At 42.1% G+C, this 15,307-nt stretch overlaps 1 pseudogene; it reads right to left on the reverse strand.

Moving 5' to 3' along the window:
- The window catches only part of LOC106582301 (low-density lipoprotein receptor-related protein 1B-like), a 407,952-nt pseudogene that overhangs the window by 271,141 nt on the left and 121,504 nt on the right, over positions 1 to 15,307 (reverse strand).

The following is a 15,307-nucleotide window of genomic DNA, read 5'->3' on the forward strand; positions in this document are numbered from 1 at the left end:
ACACTAAATCAATATCAGGAAAAGTTAACTCTTGAGAGTGCTAAACTTCTTTGATTCTGAGCTTTCACATGAGATTGATCACACTGTAGCTGCTGCCTTGTTTAGTGCCATAAGACACCACTATGAATGTTGCTATTTGATATTGTGATGTGCTGAAACCTATCTGTCAATGTAGAGCTTATGCATAAAACTCTAAGCAGAGTTTTTAAGGGGGCAGAGGTTTGATATATTTTCTTTACAATATACAGTCCAACTGCATAACTGAAATATACCACATCAATATATTTCCAGAGCTCAGAAAACGCCAGGTAGCTCTACTACATAACACAATTGCTAGACTGCAGATCTGAGAAAAAGCTGAGGTATTGTATCAGTTACCTGAACATGTGGTGTTGGACTCATCCTCATTGTTCCCACAGTCATTGGTTCCATCACACAGCCATCTCTTAGGGATGCAGTGGTTGTTGAGGCACTTGAACTGGTCATTGGAACAACTGTGGTTTGCTGAAACAGGTAGACAGAGACACATATTACCAAAGCAAGTTTTTTTGTTTTAAAAATATCCTAGTTGAACTTCTTTGTGGAATGGAATTTGCCTTCTAAAGGATTTACAAATATGACATTTACAGTTTCTAATTTTAAAAGTCCAACTTTAACTTCACAAAAATCTGAGGTACAGTACAAACCACAGAGAATGACAGACATCAATGCGAAGCAGGAATTTGGGTCAGAGAATGTCCCAAACCTTGTTATACACTGTTAGAAAAAAAGGTGCTATCTAAAACCTAAAAGGGTTCTTCGGCTGTCCCCAAAGGAGAACACTTTGAAAAACCATGCTGACATTCCAGCAGAGCAGATAATAGATTTAGCAATTCTGATAATTCTGGCAGAAGATTACATTATAGGATTTTTCATAGTGAGAAATGAGTCAGCACCCAAGCGTCTAACATGGTGTTTATCTTATCGATCCACTCAACAGCAAATTCTCTTCTGAGGCGAATAGATGGGGGATGAGGGGAAGAAAAGAGGGGAGGGGGGCCGTATTCACCATCTTTGAATCATATCAATGACATTTAGTGAGATAAAAGTTGATAGCAAGAAAATATCACTTTGTGCAATGTTGCATGCTAAGTGATGTGTGTGTGTGTGTGTGTGTGTGTGTGTGTGTGTGTGTGTGTGTGTGTGTGTGTGTGTGTGGACAGATAAATACACACAGCAGCTATGGATCTCCTCGTCACTCCCATCCAGACAGTCATCGTCCCCGTCACACTTCCATGACGCACGGATACAACGATGGTTACTACACTGAAACTCATCGCTCTTACAGTGCTGTGGCTCCACCACCCCAGACGACACTTAATTAACAGACATAACAGAAAAACTAACGTTAATATCAGAGAAACAGACATGAGACAAATTAAACCAAAGAGGAATGAATTCCATTGAAAAGTAAAGCATACTTTACACTGAAATCACACAAAATAGCTGTGAGAGAAAACCATATTCATAGTTTGTCTACAGTGCAATATACTGCTCTGGCTGATTCACTGCATGGTCTTACAGTACCTGAGCAGGTGACATTGTTCTTCTCCAGGAGCTGGTTGTCAGCACAGGCACACACTCTGCCCCCTGGGATAGCGAGGCAGAGGGTACCGCATCCCCCATAATTCACACTGCATGCATTGTCACCTGGAAATACAGAGTAGGAAAAAAATAATACCACTGTTTACCTCAAATCCTATTCTTCTAAAGCATTATTATTGTATTTTGTCATGTGTCTCTGTTGTTCTGTCTGTCGTCATCTCTGTATGAACAACTGTGCAGAGATCAATGTGAATTGTGAAGAAACACACATAAAACATCTTAACACAAAAAGCCATTTCCTGTTTGAGAAGAATGTGGCAGGTGGGTGCCACGTCATCTACACTACATGGCCAAAGGTATGTGGACAACTGCTCGTTGAACATCTCATTCCAAAATCATAGGCCTTAATATGGAGCGGGCACACCTTTGCTGCAAAAACAACCTCAACTCTTCTGAGAAGGCTTTCCACTAAATGTTGGAATATTTCTGTGGGGACTTGCTTCCATTCAGCCACAAGAGCATTAGTGAGGTTGGGACGTATGTTGGGTGATTAGGCCTGGCTCGCAGTCGGCGTTCCAATTAATCCCAAAGGTGTTCAATGGGGTTGAGGTCAAGACTCTGTGCAGGCCAGTCAAGTTCTTCCACACCGATCTCAACAAACCATTTCTGTATGGACCTCGCTTTTTGCACGGGGGCATTGTCATGCTGAAACAGGAAAGGGCTTTCCGAAGTTGGAAGCACAGAATCGTCTAGAATGTCATTGTATGCTGTAGCGTTAAGATTTCCCTTCACTGTAACTAAGGGGCCTAGCCCAAACCATGAAAAACAGCCCCAGGCCATTATTCCTCCTCCACAAAACTTTACAGTTGGCACTATGCATTCAGGCAGGTAGCGTTCTCCTGGCATCTGCCAAACCCAAATTCATCCATCGGCCTGCCAAATGGTGAAGCGTGATTCATCACTCCAGAGAAAGTGCTTCCACTGCTCCAGAGTCCAATGGCAGCGAGCTTGACACCACTCAAGCCAACAATTGGCATTGTACATGGTGTGCAGCTGCTTGGCCACACACCATTTCATGAAGCTCCCGACAAACAGTTATTGCGCTGATGTTGCTTCCAGAAGCAGTTTGGAACTTGGTCCTGTTCTGTGAGCTTGTATGGCCTACCACTTTGTGGCTGAGCCATTGTTGCTCCTAGATGATTCCATTTCACAATAACAGCACTTACAGTTGACCGGACCAGTTCTAGCAGAGCAGATATTTGACAAATTGACTTGTTGGAAAGGTGGCATCCTATGACGGTACCACGTTGAAAGTCACTAAGCTCTTCAGTAAGGCCATTCTATGTTTGTCTATGGAGATTGCATGGCAGTGTGCTCGATTTTATACACCTGTTGGTGTGGCTGAAATAGCCAAATCCACTCATTTGAAAGGGTGTCCACATACTTTTCTATGTATAGTGTATAACCACATATCAAACGAATTATTGGGGACATTGTGTAGATTTGATTTGACAGTTGTATCCCTTCAGGGGAATAATTAGTCTTTTAGGACAAAACCAACCGTTCTCAAGGGAGAGAGACCAAAAAACGGAATATGCGTGAAGAAACTGTCACTTATAAAATTGAGGCATGGAGAACATTGTTTGTTTGGTTTAGTGTCAGGTCCAAAGGCAGTGCCTGAGCCAATGAGATAAAGACTTCTGTTTTGTGAGAGTCAATAAGTAATACTCAGAGGACAGCAGAGCCAATTCATCTCTTTGGTGACATGAGCTTTGGAGGAATGGCCAGTGAAATTCTACTTTACCCATGCTGAGAATTAGAACTCATATACAGCCAGCCATTTTCTCCCTTTCACTCTTTCTCTGCATCACATGTTTGGCATACCACAGTCGTACAGCACTCTAACGAACTGTATTATTTTGATGTAAAACGATAGAAATTATTACACAAATGAAAAGCCTGTGAATCGTCTCAAAATGCCCCTTATCTTGATCCATTGATTGCCCAGCAGATGATTAGTGTTGGCACTTCTCTCTGTTTCTGAGAGGAGATGACAGTAATCATACCTCCCCCTGCTCCACACACACATTAGTCTAAACTCTAAACAGTGATTCACCACCACGATAACAAGGGTTCTACCTGCTGTGAGGCCCTACAGTTCTGCACCATCAACAAAGCGAATCATGCATCTCTCTCTGATGTTATCTATTCATCTACCCACAACAGGAATCTATCATCATCCACCACACAGACAGCAGGGAGCACTATGTTGAGTCAGTCTTTTATTTCCATAGACTGGAATTCAAAGTAAAATTGCTGCCACTGCCAATTTATCCAACAACTAACCAATGCCATGAAATATAATTCCCACGATGGAGTATACTGTTTTCATTATAGTAACAGCTATATAAGATACCATAGTGGATAGATTGCAACACTTTTTTTGAAGGTTGCATATATAAGCATCAGGGCTAACCATAGAATACATTCTCTGAAGGCAACCTTTAGTAATGGTGGGGGACAATTTGTGATAAGTTGTAGGAACAGCTATATAAGATTGCGTAGACTACATTCTCCGAAGGTAAGCTTTAGTGATAAGGGGTGGAAAAGTGAAAGCAGTCAGACATACCTTGCTGACTCTGAGCATCGTACACATGCAGGCCAAACAGGGGAGGCCTCTCACTTCTTAGTAGAGTAACGTCCCCAGAAGTTAGATCCAGCTGGAAAACAGAAGCGTTCATGTACTCCGTCCAGAAAATGGAGTTACGGTAGTGAGAAATCCCAAACGGATGGTTCAGCTGTTTGCCATTGTACACAACCTGCATGAGTAATCAGATACAACACTTATCAAAGAAAGAGCACAACCTGCACAACAGTACTGAAAGACCTGAGAAAGCAGAGGGAAGACAAAAACCACTGAAATGGCAGAGATAACTATGACCATTTTAGTTGAAAACTACAATGGTGATATCCCAGTGGGCAAAGCTGGTTGAAATGACATCATTACATGGCTATAATGACAAAATGGTTTTTGCCCGCTAGAGTACAGCTTCACTCACCTGTCTGCCAGTGCCGTTGAGGTAGATCTTCTCTATGTGATCGTAGTTGGCATCACACCAGTACATGGTGCTGGTCCCATGGTCTAGGGTGAGGCCGTTAGGCCACAGCATATTAGACGTGACAAATATCTGTCTGTTAGATCCATCCATCCATGCTTTTTCTATCCTTCCTATGCTGTCGTTCACCTCATCCTCCTCCCAGTCCGTCCAGTACATCCAACTGAAATTCACAAACACAATACATTCCCTACAATTGAGTTTAAGGGGGAAAAAGCCCTAATGAACCAAATTAATTGGGGATTAAATATGTTTTATCATCAAACATATACAGTGGCAAGAAAAAGTATGTGAACCCTTTGGAATTACCTGGATTTCTGCATAAATTGGTCATCAAATTTGATCTAATCTTCATCTAAGTCACAACAATAGACAAAGAGTGTGCTTAAACTAATAACACACAAATTATTGTATTTTTTTAGTCTATATTGAATACTTAATTTAAACATTCACAGTGTAGGTTGGAAAAAGTATGTGAACCCCAAGGCTAATGACTTGGAGTCAGGAGTCAGCTAACCTGGAGTCCAATCAATGAGACGAGATTGGAGATGTTGGTTAGAACTGCCTTGCCCTATAAAAAACACTCACAAAATTTGAGTTTGCTATTCACAAGAAGCATTGCCTGATGTGAACCATGCCTCGAACAAATTAGATCTCAGAAGACCTAAGATTAAGAAGTGTTGACTTGCATAAAGCTGGAAAAGCCTTGATGTTCATCAGTCCACGGTAATACAAATTGTCTATAAAGGCAGAAAGTTCAGCACTGTTGCTACTTTCCCTAGGAGTGGCAGTCCTGCAAAGATGACTGACAATGAGGTTAACCTCATTGAGGTTAACCTCAATGAGGTTAAGAAGAATTCTAGTGTCAGCTAAAGACTTACAGAAATCTCTGGAACATGCTAACATTTCTGTTGACGAGTCTACGATAGGTAAAACACGAAACAAGAATGGTGTTCATGGGAGGACACCACGAAAGAAGCCACAGCTGTCCAAAAACATTGCTGCACGTCTGAAGTTTGCAAAAGTGCACCTGGATGTTCCACAGCGCTACTGCCAAAATATTCTGTGGACAGATGAAACTACAGTTGAGTTGTTTGGAAGGAACACACAACACTATGTGTGGAGAAAAAGGTACAGCACACCAACATCAAAATCTCATCCCAACTGTAAAGTATGGTGGAGGGAGCATCATGGTTTGGGGCTGCTTTGCTGCCTCATGGCCTGGACAGCTTGCTATCGTTGACGGAAAAATGAATTCCCAAGTTTATCAAGACATTTTGTAGGAGAATATTAGGCTATCTGTCTGCCAATTGAAGCCCAACAGGACAACAACCCAAAACACAGAAGTAAATCAACAACAAAATGGCTTCAACAGAAGAAAATATGCCCTTTGGACTGGCCCAGTCAGAGTCCTGACCTCAACCCGATTGAGATGCTGTGGAATGACCTCAAGAGAGCAGTTCACACCAGAAATCCCAAGAATATTGCTGAACTAAAACAGTTTTGTAAAGAGGAATGGTCCAAAATTTCTCCTGACCGTTATGCATTTCTGATCCGCAACTACAGAAAATGTTTGGTTGAGGTTATTGCTGCCAAAGGAGGGTCAACCAGTTATTAAATCCAAGGGTTCACATACTTTTCCCACCCTGCACTGTAAATGTTTACTCGGTGTGTTCAATAAAGACATGAAAACTTATAATTGTTAGTGTGTTATTAGTTTAAGCAGACTGTTTGTTTATTGTTGTGACCTAGACGAAGATCAGATCAAATTTTATGACCAAAGGGTTCACATACTTTTTCTTGCCACTGTAAAATTCAACACACACAAAATAAGCATTGATTCAAACCTACCCAATTCAACATATACAGTAATCCACAAGTTAATCTACTAGCCCCTCACATCGGAAACCAGGTCCTGGTTTGCGTCAATATCTTTTCAGGGCTTCACTCAGCTATTCCCAACGGACTTGTGATATTTGAAAAGTGATTGGGTCAACGATTTGACATGATCTAGTCTCTAGTGACCCATAAACATGCTTAAGGGATTTGTATCCTCTGGCGGGGTTGCACACCCTTTTCTGTCTCTCCAATGATGGAGTTGACTGCAACACATGCACTACATAAAACAGTGTGATAGAGGGTGAATCAAGCACTGTCTGTCTCTGCAAGTCATCTTCATGACCCACTGAATAATTCAACACACACACCGCAGTCTTCAATGCCTGGCTAAAGCTCTGTGAAGTAATATCCAAAGCAAAAGGATGTGTGCGGGGTGTGTGCGTGCGAGAGAGAGAGACTGATAGGGAAAGATCATTTAAAATACAGAAAAATAAGTGATTGAGACAGTATTTCAGCAAAGTGAATCCCTATCATGTTAACACAGACTGGAGGTGACATGCAGAGAGGGAAATATAACTGGGGCGAACAGAAGAGGATCTTAAACAGCCATTTCACCTGTGGAGACCCATCCTGCAGGGCACATAAAGATGTCTGCTTCCGCTGATGGATCGGCCAAAGCTCACTTACGACCCCAAACAACATTTTAATAAAGATGTGCCAACTGTCAATAGGAAGGTCAGTAGTTAGAGATTATTCCTCTGTCATGATAACAAAGAAAATAAATTAAACCCCCTGATGTGGGAGGAATCAGGTTGGTGCAATACTGTGCGGGAGCTAGCTATTTCTGGGAAGGAATCAGTATATCCATGGTCAGTGGCAGCATGATTTAGTAGTTCTGTATGGCCGTCCAAACAGAGACAGACCTCCCACGCATACCCAAAGAGTTGACAATAGCCAACTCTTTCCAGGAATCACCTATTGTTCACTACCTGCTAGGAAATGCCATTGCTTTGAGTACAGAAAGGGTCTAGAAGGATTGTGTGCTTTATATAGTTCTCTACTGTAACACCCAGAGAAGACAATATCCCTTACCCTTTTCTTGGGTGTTTGTTTATAACCAACATCACATAGGATTAGAGAGCTGTGCATATTCTCTTTTCTGTGTACATTTTACAGTGGGTCAATCACTGAATAGATATGTGCACACAGACAACTCACATTTTCAACCATATTGTTCTCTGACATCAGTGCATTAGTAACACATGCGGTAGGAATTGTATGATTTGGCCTCGTCTTCAGTGAGCTCACCTGTTGAGGGGGTCCAATACAATGGCTCGGGGGTGAGACATGTCCCCCTCCAGAAGAGTCTTCCTGGTTTGAGAGGCCCTCTCCAGTCTGGCCACACTAATAGTTTTCCTGTATCCATCATTGGTCCAGTAGAGGTTATTACCAATCCAGTCCACAGAGATCCCCTCAACGTTGTCCAGGTCTGCAAGGTGATGGAACACCAATGTTAGTGCTATCTCCCCCTGACTTGCATTTCTTCTTTTTCTTAAATGTAAATGGATGATTTAGAAAGTATTTTAACTGATGCAGAAAGGGTGTTCTTTATGTCATTACAATAACTGGTACTAGTTATTAAAGAGTACCTGCAATCAAGGATACATTAATTAGGCTGTAGCATAAAAATATAACACAAAATAAACCCACCATCTTTGAGTATCGTTTCCCGGCTGTTCCCATCTATTTTCTGCCGGCCAATGAGGAAGCTGGTGGTGTCAGCGAAGTAGATGTATCCTGACTCTGCATGGTAGTCGATGGCTCTGGGGTTGACCAGGTCCTCAATCGATACCATGTGCTCATCACTGGACTTCACGTTCATGTCCAGGCCTCGGATGACCCCTGGCCGACCCTTACCATAGAACAGGAACAGGTCGTTCTTGGGTTCTAGGACACAGAAACAGAAAAGGGATCTTTACTCTTAACTCTACTTCTTGTTAGTTAATTGGTGTAATTCTGTTTGGGTTCTACATGGCAGATGAGAGATTGAAAAAGAGAAAGAGATGCACATCTTAATAGGACTCATCTGGTTAAATATAGAATTGGATAAATAAATAACATTAAAATGAATAAATAAAAGCAATAAAAAGAAAAGGAAAGATCGATCAGGAAGAACAAAAAATTGCAATGTATGCAGACGATGTGACTCTCTACTTAACAAATATACCTTAGGCAGTTCCCAACAAATAAAACAATAGAGTGTCATATCGGGATACAGAGTAAAAACAAGGAAATCAGAAGCAATGACGGTAGGTCCACCAATTTTCCAAGACTTCAAAACTAAATTGAAACTTAAATGGGATCAAAATAAACTGAAATACTTAGGGATTACTATCCCCAAGACCTGACAAAAATACATCAGTATAACTTTGGAACAGTGGAAAACCAGTTTATACAGGACCTACAAAGTCCTATCCTAAGACCCATCAGTGCCTTTAACAATAATAAGATGTGTATTCCAGTTCCAGAATCTACCAATAACTATTACTCCTTACACTTTTAAACAGTGGGACAAACTCCTGAGTAAATTCATCTGGAGAGGAAGAAAAGCCAGTATCAAATGTAAAACAAATCATACAATGTAAACAAGCAGGGGGACTAGCACTACCAATCCTAAAGAATTCTTATATAGCCATCCAACTAAAATAAATTATTGTGTGGATGAACTCGGCATCAACAGCTAAATGGAGAGATAGAAGTCCAACAAATGGAAAAACGAAAAAGTGCAACTATATTTATGATGACAATCAATACACACACTAGGTTGATTGAAAATACCTGTATAAATAACACTATAGAGGTCTGGACAAAGATCACCAAAATAAAATGCATCCAAACAGATCTGATCTACCGGTGAGGAATTGTAATAGACGGCAACTTTAAACCAACTATGATAGGTGATACATTTAAATTATGGGCTGAAAAAGGACTGACCAGGTATCAGATGTTCACAGGCAAGGGGATAGATACATTTGAGAATATACACTGCTCAAAAAAATAAAGGGAACACTAAAATAACACATCCTAGATCTGAATGAATGAAATAATCTTATTAAATACTTTTATCTTTACGTAGTTGAATGTGCTGACAACAAAATCACACAAAAATAATCAATGGAAATCCAATTTATCAACCCATGGAGGTCTGGATTTGGAGTCACACTCAAAATTAAAGTGGAAAACCACACTACAGGCTGATCCAACTTTGATGTAATGTCCTTAAAACAAGTCAAAATGAGGCTCAGTAGTGTGTGTGGCCTCCACGTGCCTGTATGACCTCCCTACAACGCCTGGGCATGCTCCTGATGAGCATGCCCAGGCGTTGTAGGGAGGTCATACAGGCACGTAGGCATGCTCCTGGGCATGCTCCTGATGCCAACTCCTGGACAGTCTGTGGTGCAACGTGGCGTTGGTGGATAGAGCGAGACATGATGTCCCAGATGTGCTCAATTGGATTCAGGTCTGGGGAACGGGCGGGCCAGTCCATAGCATCAATGCCTTCCTCTTGCAGGAACTGCTGACACACTCCAGCCACATGAGGTCTAGCATTGTCTTGCATTAGGAGGAACCAGGGCCAACCGCACCAGCGTATGGTCTCACAAGGGGTCTGAGGATCTCATCTCGGTACCTAATGGAAGTTAGGCTACCTCTGGCGAGCACATGGAGGGCTGTGCGGCCCCCCAAAGAAATGCCACCCCACACCATGACTGACCCACCGCCAAACCGGTCATGCTGGAGGATGTTGCAGGCAGCAGAACATTCTCCACGGCGTCTCCAGACTGTCACGTCTGTCACATGTGCTCAGTGTGAACCTGCTTTCATCTGTGAAGAGCACAGGGCGCCAGTGGTGAATTTGCCAATCTTGGTGTTCTCTGGCATATGCCAAACGTCCTGCACGGTGTTGGGCTGTAAGCACAACCCCCACCTGTGGACGTCGGGCCCTCATACCACCCTCATGGAGTCTGTTTCTGACCGTTTGAGCAGACACATGCACATTTGTGGCCTGCTGGAGGTCATTTTGCAGGGCTCTGGCAGTGCTCCTCCTGCTCCTCCTTGCACAAAGGCGGAGTTAGCGGTCCAGCTGCTGGGTTGTTGCCCTCCTACGGCCTCCTCCACATCTCCTGATGTACTGGCCTGTCTCCTGGTAGCGCCTCCATGCTCTGGACACTACGCTGACAGACACAGCAAACCTTCTTGCCACAGCTCGCATTGATGTGCCATCCTGGATGAGCTGCACTACCTGAGCCACTTGTGTGGGTTGTAGACTCCGTCTCATGCTACCACTAGAGTGAAAGCACCGCCAGCATTCAAAAGTGACCAAAACATCAGCCAGGAAGCATAGGAACTGAGAAGTGGTCTGTGGTTACCACCTGCAGAACCACTCCTTTATTGGGGGTGTCTTGCTAATTGCCTATAATTTCCACCTGTTGTCTATTCCATTTGCACAACAGCATGTGAAATTTATTGTCAATCAGTGTTGCTTCCTAAGTGGACAGTTTGATTTCACAGAAGTGTGATTGACTTGGAGTTACATTGTGTTGTTTAAGTGTTCCCTTTATTTTTTTGAGCAGTATATATATATTTTAAATACAACCTCCAGAAATCTGAAGATGCTTTCTTACTAAAGCAGTGGGACCTAATGAAACGCTTAATTATGTACTGTACATCCTTTAATTAGAAATATAACAAAGACTTATAACAAGGTAAATGCCTAGAATGTGCTGGGGCACATATACAGAATCCTCAAAGAAGACACAAAATATGAGAATATTATAGCGGTAACCAATTGGGTAGACGAGCTGCAAATAGTAGTAACCCAAGAGGACTGGGAGGACATATCTAGAAACACGTCCAAGACAACCAACTTTCTACTCTTGAGGGAATACTCTGAAAATTCAGTCAAGATTTTTCGTAACTCTTATAATACAATGAAAGGACAACTGTGACATCACATCAAGTTGCTGGGTAACGTGGGGAGAGTTTGGTTAACCACACCCACATGCTATATTCCTGCCCAGTCCTCAATCATTTCTGGACCGAAGTATACAAAGTATTGGATGATACGTTTGAACACTCACTTTCTCTAAATCCAGAACTTATACTGCTGGGAAGAGCCCTTCATGCACGGGTCCTCCAATCTGATAATCACCTCTTCAGAATTCTGAGAATAACAGCACTTAAACAGATTACAATAAACTGTTTAAGATTACAATAAACTGTCTTAAACCGCTGGCACCACAGAGAAGCAATTGGAAAGAAACAATTTATGAAATGTATAGTATGGAAATGATAACTCATAGAATAAAACACCAAATTACTATATTGGGAAAAATAAGAAAAAAAATGACAATATATTCTGAAATATTTATAGGCCCTAACTGTCACGCACTGATCTCTTTCACCTGTCTTTGTGATTGTCTCCACCCACCTCTATTCACCATATTGGGAGCAATGATCAGTGCCAATTAATGTTTTACTTCCCTTCAATCACATTTGTTGCAAACTGGCATTTCTGTCTGTTACTTTCCCATAAGACAAACTCAAAATTTTGTCGCTCCCTTTGACAACCAAAACAAAGGGTCTCAAAAGGGGTTCTAAAAGACACCCATCATGGATGCCCACTAACGTGCCTCCGAAAAGACAAACTAAAAGAATAACCCCCACCAATTTAGGCTAGGGTGTAAAAAGATAATGGAGCCAAACACCAAAACTCAGGCTTCTTTCAAACTAATGTGGTTGTCTGACGTGAGGTGTGGCTCTCTCAACATCGCCTCTCCAACTGATGCGCTGGGCCTGCGCAAGTGAAACACACACTGTCTAACGAGGTGACTCCAATCAGTGCACACCTCAGCTAATGTGCTAATGTGCTAACCAACCTCGAAATGGCTAGATAAATTGAAACCTATAACAAGTCCGCGAGGGGAAATGGCTGATGAACACTGAGAAAGCAGTATACTCACTAGCTATTTTGGCCTTCTGCTTTAACAATATGAAAGTCAGATGAGAGAGACTAATAAAGCAACGGTACTATGACTGTTAACTTCTAATGCACAGACTTTTACAGTATCTCCTTTGAAAGGCAGACAGAGAGCCCGCATAGAAAGCTGAGGCAGCTCCACTGCGGCAAAGCACAAGTCACTCTGTGGGGTTCTGGGTGGGACCCTAGGGATCCTCCAGGGCTACAAAGACAGAACCAGACCTCTCCTCACTCTACCCCCAGCCCCTCTACCCCCTTTACCCAGGAGACCATACTGGCTTGGGTGAGACAGACCACACAGGCATCACTTCAATTTATCATCCTGTGAGGGAGAGCCAGGCAACCCCAGGAGACAATTAAGACCCAGATCTCAAACCCCACCGTGACTGCCTGCGATGCGACATAAAGAAGCACTACCATTTAGCACTGAATCTCATTAGGCTAAGGGAAGAGAGAGCTGGTGTCATCAGAACATCTAGCAAGGAGGTATAAATCAAATGTGTCTCGGAGGGGGAATGCGGCAAGGCGCTCGATCGAAATGCGGTGGACCTCTGATTGTGTCTTCAATTTGATCTGCTGCTTTTTTTTTGTCAACTACACAATGTCCGTGGATTGATCAGGCAAGCTAACAAATGCAAACAAACTTAAAACTCCATTAAGGCCATAATGAATTGCAGCTCCTGACAGGTCAATAGTGGGACATAATCTTCTAATGGAGCAGTCTCAACCAGCGTTCGTCTTCATCACTGTCTGACTATCTGAGGCTGGGCAATATATACAGATGTAGGATCTTAATTTGACCTGTATTGTCGCAGCAAAATAATCCTGCAGCAACAGGATGTGGATGTAGGACACCCAAAACAGAGCAGAACAATGCATTGACATGCAACAGAACCCCCCCACCCCTGCAAAAATAACAACGCTTTTAATCTATAACACAACTGTGGGAGCTCCAGGATCTAAGACAGGAGATGTGTGTGTATTTCCCAGCCATCACAGGGACATGGAGTGGGCATAATGCCCAACATGCTACATTTACCCGGCCGACACCTTCCATGTGCATGCAGACGCACGACCCCCCTCCCCCCACCAGTCAGGCAACAGGATTTGAATGTTTAGTCCACAATGTTGCTTGATAGGTGACTAGGCTATTAGCTGGACAAAATGAGGCGGAAAAATGAAGTGGAATACTGTTAATATAACAGTGTGTTAGTGACATCCTCACTAGCACCAAGTGACAGTTGACCTATACAATATGCATGACACACATCTCAATAAACAGGATCTTAATTTGAGGGAATTTGCTACAGTAGGAAAATAATCCTGCAGCAACAGAAATTGACATTATTATTTGGATTATAATTCATGGACATTTTTGTAGAAGTTGATTTGTTTTTCTTAAGGGAAAATAAAGTCTGAAAAATCTAATTTGAAATGACAAACTTCAGATGTCAAACCTAAAATACAAGCACACGTTTAAAATTTCCTGCATTGCAGGAAAGTTCTCCTGCAACAGGGTGATCAATTTAAAATCCTACATCTGTATTTGACCCAATTTCTTTCATGAGAATGTCTTGTTATCCCACCCCAAATCTAATGACCCAACCTTAAAATTGGTAAAGTTAGAATTTTACATCAAGAAATAACCTTCAATTCATTGCATTTTCATATCTTATCAAAATGAAAAGAAACCAAAAATTAAATTTACTCTGTAAAATGTTGTCTTTCAAATTATCTTTCTCAAAAACGTTTGTATATTGTCCCATACATTAATCTGTAGTCTTAATTTTTTGTTCCTAATAAAAAAATATTATCATTTTATTATTATATATTTGTTTACCATTTTGGCGACACCGCTGCAGTTCTCCCGCGACACACTTTTGTAGTTTTAGGGAATTATTTCATCTACATTATATATTTTCTACATTGATTACATGTTTATGACATAAGGAAAGGAGGGAGAGATGTTGCTGTTTGGGGTTTTAGGCTAGGTTTCTGTATAGCACTTTGTGACATTGGCTGATGCAAAAAGGGCTTTATAAATACATTTGATTGATTGATTGATGTGACACTGACATATGACATGTTTATGACATAAGGAAAGGAGGGAGAGATGTGACACTGACTTTTGCATGACTGTCCGTCACTCTCCAGACTGAAGCCTGTCCGACATCGACAGGTCCTGGACTTGTAGCTACCGCTCAGCAGACAGATGTGGGAGCATCCCCCTTGCTTTCCATACGGGTCCGTCTCACACGCGTGACTCCTAACTAGAGGACAGGAGGAGTAGAACAGTCTGTTAGACTCATTAAACACAGCTCTAACACAATCATTTGACTGTACTTTATCAAATGACGGAGAATTCTCTCATATTCACACCATGTTTTTCACATGTAGGCTACAGATACATTTGACACCAGCATGCATTGCAGTACCCTGACTGGATCAAGTCACAGTGATGCAGACATCTCCATGAGCTTGTGCGTTACAAGTACTGTGCATACATGCACATGTTACAGCTGGAGACCAAATATCCTTTACCTTTTGGCTGAGTGAGTCTGTGGTAAACTCGTATTGGGCCTCTGGAACTCCCTAGGCTGGTTAGTGTCCTGGGTTCTGTGGTGTTAAACCGATGAATCTTGAAGATGTCCATGATATTCCCATTGGAGGGGTTAGAATGAGTGGCATACAGGTAGTTCTCAAAGACAGCTAATCCATGGATGTAGGACAC

This window comes from Salmo salar, chromosome ssa21 (assembly GCF_905237065.1).
Source record: "Salmo salar chromosome ssa21, Ssal_v3.1, whole genome shotgun sequence".
Taxonomy (NCBI): domain Eukaryota; kingdom Metazoa; phylum Chordata; class Actinopteri; order Salmoniformes; family Salmonidae; genus Salmo; species Salmo salar.